Source organism: Palaemon carinicauda, chromosome 18 (genome assembly GCF_036898095.1).
Source record: "Palaemon carinicauda isolate YSFRI2023 chromosome 18, ASM3689809v2, whole genome shotgun sequence".
NCBI classification, from domain to species: Eukaryota; Metazoa; Arthropoda; class Malacostraca; order Decapoda; family Palaemonidae; genus Palaemon; species Palaemon carinicauda.
In genome coordinates this window covers 123749031-123756530 of record NC_090742.1, presented here as the reverse complement: position 1 = coordinate 123756530, position 7500 = coordinate 123749031, and positions in this window count along the sequence as shown.

Below are 7500 nucleotides of genomic sequence, written 5' to 3'. Positions count from 1 at the left end.
ATATGAAGCTTACTATAATTAGGAGGATACAAGGAGAAATAGGGTGGGAATTATTCTCCATCCAGATTTGCAGAAAAAGGTCATAGTAGTCCAGCGTATCAGTAATAGACTCGTAAGCTTAAAATTCGTGAAAGTAAAGAGCGTATTCATTTTCAAAATCATACCATTTTTCTCTTTTTCTTCCTAAAAATCACACTTTATTCCTTAGAAATCCATGAGAAGTTTGGATCTAGAAGCCTTGATGGGCTGAGGATTTGATAGGTGCAGATAACTCCTTCGATTCATAAGAAAGTGATATAATAATAATAATAATAATAATAATAATAATAATAATAATAATAATAATAATAATAATAATAATAATAATGATAATAATAATAATAATCTTGACAAAAGTTCCTCAGAAAGAGTGTAGCGAAGAGAATAAGTAATTATGAGAAGGCGTAATTTAGAGGGAAAATTGAAGAATATTCAGAAAGAGTAACAAAAAGTAAACTGCTTGCGTTATCTGGGGAAGAAGATTGATCGGTTGATTTTATGTTTTCTGGCAGCAGGGCGGAGAGGATTTGGAAGAAGAAGCCAGGAAGGTGAAAGATAGTTGGAATTAGCAGAAGCTATTTATCTGGTTGCTAGGAATAGGCAGTTTGAGAAAAAAGTCATCTAGCAAAATATAATATTGGACAAAATAAGAAACAAATTAACTATGAGTTTGTTAAGAAGGAAGACTGGCAAATCATTCAGGATTGTAGGACTATTCCAAATTAATCAGTTGGAGATCAAAAGGAACTTGTAGTGGAAGATTTGGGCTGAAAGCAATAAGGAAAAGAAAAGACTAAGCTAGGAATAGGAGGATCGAAACTTTGAAGCTGAAAGAGGAGAGGACGAGAGAGTTCTGAAGTAAACTATAAATATGAGAATCACCTGAAGAGATGTGGAATGTTATGAAAGAGGTTTTGTACGAGCAGCAGCAGAGGTTAGTGGGAGGACCGATGGTAACCACTAAGAAAAAGTAATATCATGGTGGAATCAACAGGTGCAAACCATTTTGTATACACTGTTCGAAATTAATGGTTCGAAAACAATTATTCGAAAGCAATTATTCGAAAAACAATTATTCAAAAACAATTATTCGCAAGACAATTATTCGAATGAAAAATTTCAAAATGAAAATTATTCGAAAGGAAAATTGTAAGAAATAATAATTATTCGAAATGCAATATTCCTTATCAAAACAAGCGTAAAAATAAAACAAATAAAAATATATGCAAAAAATAATTATTTGAGATACAAATATCTATAATAAACATGTTCATGATAAAGAAAAAAAAATTATGGTAAATTAAAGCCATGTAATAATGCGAGCTAATACTCTACCACTGAATACTCGTTAAAGGTTGCCACTAATTATTTTACCCTTTCTTTCAAGTCATGGTATTCCATGGAACTCTTTATAGATTGGCTACATGACCTTAGTTTTGCAATGTGAATAACTTACAAACTCCCCTCTCTTTTCAGTCTCTGGGAACTTCCATATTGTTGGATGCTGGGATGAAGATTTCTTTAAAAAAAAAAAAAAAAAAAAAAAAAAAAAAAAAAAAAAAAAAAAAAAAAATTCTTCTATTCTTCCTGTGCATTGCTAGGCCTGTGCAAAATAGTTAAGACTCTCTACCAGCAAAACCACATAACACTTATTTCAAACGTAGGATTTTGTCTATGCATTCTTGTAGGACAACTAATCCATGTGTCTTTAAAATAACACAAAACATGTTTCACTATCAAACACTTAAATATTTGCCCTAAAAACGGTAAAGATCATGGAATAAATGTTGCCAGGCATTTACTGATTTAAAAACGGATATATTGATGTAAGAGAGCGGTATTACGGTCACCAACCCGTAAAATATAATAACAATGTAGGGTAAAATAACGGTCACCTGTATTTTACTAGAATAAGATTTTTTTCGTGCTGTGTCTAAATTGTGGAATGACCTTCCCAGTAATTCAGTATAATCAGTGGGCTTCATAAAGTCAAACATTCAGCGGATGTTTATACGTTGAAAAGGCCGATATGATTCTCTCTTCATGGTTTATAGGTCATATCTATTTCAACGTTGTTGAGGAACTTGGGATATTTTACATTCATTATGCATTATTTTCGTTTATCTATTTCTTTAGTTTTTAAACTTCACTGGGCTGTTTATCCTATTAGAGCTCTTGAGATCATAGCATCCACATTTTCTAACGAGGGGTATCGCATACCTAGAAATATATATATATATATATATATATATATATATATATATATATATATATATATATATATATATATATATATATATATATGGATATATATATATATATATATATATATATGGATATATATATATAAATATATATATATATATATATATATATATATATATATATATATATATATATATATATATATATATATATATATATATATATATATATATATGTATATATATATATATATATATATATATATATATATATATATATATATATATATGTAAATATCACCCACGAATGGCATTTAATACCGAATTCTATCTTGGGAATATAAATCCACTTGGAATACATTTTATGGTAACGGCTTCTGGCCGGGTGAGGATTCGAACCACCACCTGTACGGCTGGACACCATGCTGGCAGGTGGTGGTTCGAATCCCCACCCGGCCAGAAGCCGTTACCATAAAATGAATTCCAAGTGGATTTATATTCCCAAGATAGAATTCGGTATTAAATGCCATTCGTGGGTGATATTTACATTAATTAAAATCACGTGTGCTTGTGATATATATATATATATATATATATATATATATATATATATATATATATATATATATATATATATATATATATATATATATATATATATATATATATATATATATATATATATATGTAAGTATATATATATATATATATATATATATATATATATATATATATATATATATATATATATATATATATATATATATATATATATATATATATTGTATCAACCGTGTTTCACACAATTGTACATAATTCCTTTTGTATATATTATGCTTGTATCTTTGCTCTTCCCTCGCACTAAAAAGAACCTGAATGATCATGTCTCCGGTTTTGCTCTGTATCATTGTCTGTCTCTCGAACATGTCACGTCCTGTTGCCTTGAGGTTTTGTATATAAAGAAGAGTGTTCCTTAATAAATAACTCATTCGTTTCCAATCTGCCTTTGAGTTCACACCCTTACTCGGCACCGTCACATTGGTGACCCCGGAAGTCGACTCCCTCCCACTGCCTTCCACCCCCACCTCCCTCGCCCCTCCATCGTTGGTACTATGACAGAGACAGACACTACTGCAGTTGGCGCCGCGGCCGCACCATTGAAACTTTCACCGTTCGCCAGCAGAGAAGCGATCGCTTGGTTTCAACGCGCTGAAGTCCACTTTCGTATCAGGGGCGTGACTCGCTCAACCACCAAAGCGGATTATGTTCTTGCGGCGATACCCGAGGACACCTTCCCAGAAATATCCGACTGGCTTTGTGAACAAGGAGACACCCCAATAGCGTATGACGCCCTCAAATCATACCTTCTGCAGCAGTACTCGCCGTCGCCAGCCGCCCGTATAGCAAAGCTTTTTCAGCTCTCGCAACAACCATTGGGGGACCAAAGGGCTTCGCTTGCCCTCAGGGAAATGACCAGTATCGCTCGCCTTCAACCTGCCGCAGACGGCTCTCCTCGCGAGGTGAACCTACTCCGTGCCCTTTGGATACGCCGTTTACCTGAACCTGTGCGCGCTGCCATACCCGATGTCGATAGTTTACCCATAAAGGACTTGATGACCAAAGCCGACGCCCTTATGGACAGCCACTTCAAGACCTCCATCAACGCCTCCACCCCTGACAACGAGGATGCCTATTCAACGTCAACCGAAGCTGACATGAATGCCGTAGGACATACACGCCTACCCCGTGACGTGCCGAAGCGGCGACAAAGCCGCCCACCACCCACCAATCGCTCGCGCCCCAACGAACGACTTCTACAGCCACTTACTACCTCCCATCCGCCGCAGTTTTGCTACTACCACTTCAGATTCTTGGCAACCTCGAAGAACTGTGCCAATGATTGTCAGTGGCCAAAAAACGTGTAAGTAGGCCTTCGCTTGTGGCGGTGGCCTCCCATGTTTCTAATCTTTTCTTTTTAAAGGATGCAGGAACGGGCGTGCGATTTTTGGTAGACACGGGTGCTTGTCGTTCTCTTTTGCCAAGGAAACTCTTCAAGGTACAACGTAGTCTGTCTACATCTGCCGACGTCCGCTTGGTAGCTGCCAACGGATCTGCGATACCCACCTACGGTTACAAGAGCCTCACATTATCGTTCGGAAATGGTAAATTCAATTGGAAGCTTCTCGTTGCTGACGTCACAATGCCAATCCTGGGTGCGGATTTCCTCTCTCATTTCCACCTTCTGGTTAATGTCACCCACCGACGATTGGTCAACGCAGACTCGTACTTGTCGACACCTCTTCAACCCGCCCCCTCTAACCTCGCTCTCCACATCAGCGCACCCACGGATGCCTACGCCCACCTCCTCACGTCGTACCCGGAAGTTTTCCATCCAGAACTTTGCCAAACGCCCACGGTTCCTGCCAAGCACGGTATTTATCACCATATCAAGACGACGGGACCCCCAGTCTTCGCAAAATTCAGACGTCTGGCACCGGAACGATTGGCAGCCGCCAAACAGACGTTCGCCGAAATGGAGAAAATGGGCCTTTGCCAAAAGGCCTCCAGCCCATGGTCGTCACCCTTACACATCGTTCTGAAGAAAGACGGCTCCCTCCGTCCGTGCGTGGATTACAGGCGCCTGAACATGCAAACAGAACCGGATCACTACCCCCTCCCAAACATTGCCGATGTAACCTCCTACCTGCACAAAGCGAAGGTTTTCTCTACGCTCGACCTCCTGAAGGGGTATTATCAGGTGCCTATGAACCCAGAAGACATCCCCAAGACCGCTGTCACCACTCCGTTTGGCACATACACCTTAAATTACTCTTGTTTTGGCCTTCGTAATGCTGGGGCAACGTTTCAATGTCTCATGGATGGCATCTTAGGGGACCTCCCTTTCTGTGTATGTTATGTGGACGACATACTTGTGTTCTCCTCTTCAAAAGAGGAACACCTCCGTCACCTGCGCATCATGCTCGACCGCCTGCAACAAAACGGCCTTGTAGTCCGGTACGACAAGTGTACCTTTGGCGCCAACGAAGTGTCGTTCTTAGGGCACCGTATCACTCCTGAAGGAGTCCATCCCCTCCCTGAGAAGGTAGCAGCCGTTCAGAATTTCCCCACGCCCTCGACCGTCAAAGCTCTGCAGGAATTCTTGGGCATGATCAACTATTGTCACCGTTTTCTGCCAGCCATTGCCGCCACTCTTGCTCCCCTCTACGCCTCCCTCAAGGGCAAGCCAAAGGACTTGAAGTGGGGTCCCCTTCAAGAAGCAGCCTTCTGCAATGCAAAGAAGGCCCTATCAACTGCTGCGGCTCTCACTTTTCCTATCCCACACGCCCCTCTCCTTCTCTCCACCGATGCCAGCAACGTCGCTATTGGTACAGTACTCGAGCAGGTGGTCAAAGGCTCGCCCCACCCATTGGCCTTCTTCAGCAGAAAACTGTCCAAGGAAGAATCGGGTTATTCTACCTTCGATCGAGAATTGCTGGCGGTGCACTTGGCTGTCCGTCACTTTCGCCATTTCTTAGAAGGTACGCCCTTCGTCATTCGCACAGACCACATGCCTCTGGTGCACGCCTTCACTCGACAGTCTGACGCCTGGTCCGCCCGTCAACGCCGACATCTCTCTGCCGTGGCTGAATACAATTGCACCCTCCAATACGTCCTTGGGAAAATGAATCCCGTTGCCGATGCCCTGTCAAGAAACACGTTGGCTGCCGTTCGACTGGGATTGGATTACAACGCCCTGGCTGAAGCCCAACGACAGGATCGACAGGATCCAGAGTATCAAGCTTGTAGGACATCCTGCACGTCCCTCCGTTGGGAGGATTTTCCCCTCGAAGAATCCAACACCACCCTCCTCTGTGACGTCAGTACTGGTAGACGACGACCTTGGATTCCTGCTCCCATGCGCCGACAGGTGTTTGATTTCATCCACGGCCTTTCACATCCCTCGTGCCGTTCTACTGCACAGCTGCTGAAGGCAAAGTTCATTTGGCACGGCATTTCTAAGGATGCTAAGGATTGGGTCCGTGCCTGTACTTCTTGCCAAACTTCCAAAGTACATCGACACACGGATTCAGGAGTGGGCACCTTTCCTCAACCTCAGCGTCGTTTCGCACACATTCACGTCGACGTTGTAGGCCCCCTACCCACATCACAAGGACATCGTTACCTGTTTACCGTCATCGACCGCTCCACTCGTTGGCCTGAAGCCATTCCCATGGAAACTGCAACGTCCGCCTCATGTACATCTGCCTTACTCTCTGGATGGATTTCAAGATTCGGTATCCCTGAGCATATTACTTCCGACAGGGGAACCACTTTCACCTCTCAATTGTGGACGTCATTAGCGAATCTCCTGGGCATCACCCTACATCAGACAACGGCCTACAACCCCACTGCCAATGGAATGGTTGAACGTTTTCATCGCACCCTCAAAGCAGCTTTGATGTCCCGCTGCAAGGATTGCAACTGGTTTACTCAGCTTCCCTGGGTCCTCCTTGGACTAAGGACCACTCCTAAAGACGCCCTCGACGTCTCGGCAGCCGAAATGGTGTATGGCAACCCGTTGGTCGTCCCTGCCGAGTTTTTTCCTTCTACAACCTCCTCCGACGATCTCCAGCGCATACGTCACGTCGTGGGAAAATTTACTCCGTGTCGCCAGACTTACAAGCTCCCAGCGAAGCTTCACATACCAACGGACTTGCACTCTGCAACGCACGTCTTCCTGCGTAACGTCACCAGCAAGCCACCACTATTGCCCCCTTACACGGGCCCTTTCCTTGTGATCCGACGCAGTCCGAAAGCATTCCTCCTAAACATTCGGGGCAAAGAAGACTGGGTCTCCATTGATCGTCTAAAACCTGCTTATCTTCTGCCAGATGACCCGCCTACAGTTCGCCTCTCTAGATCAGGGCGCCCTATTTAACATGTACAGTATGTCATTTTTAGGGGGGGAGCCATGTACCAACCGTGTTTCACACAATTGTACATAATTCCTTTTGTATATATTATGCTTGTATCTTCGCTCCTCCCTCGCACTAAAAAGAACCTGAATGATCATGTCTCCGGTTTTGCTCTGTATCATTGTCTGTCTCTCGAACGTGTCACGTCCTGTTGCCTTGAGGTTTTGTATATAAAGCAGAGTTTTCCTTAATAAATAACTCAGTCGTTTCCAATCTGCCTTTGAGTTCACACCCTTACTCGGCACCGTCACAATATATATATATATATATATATATATATA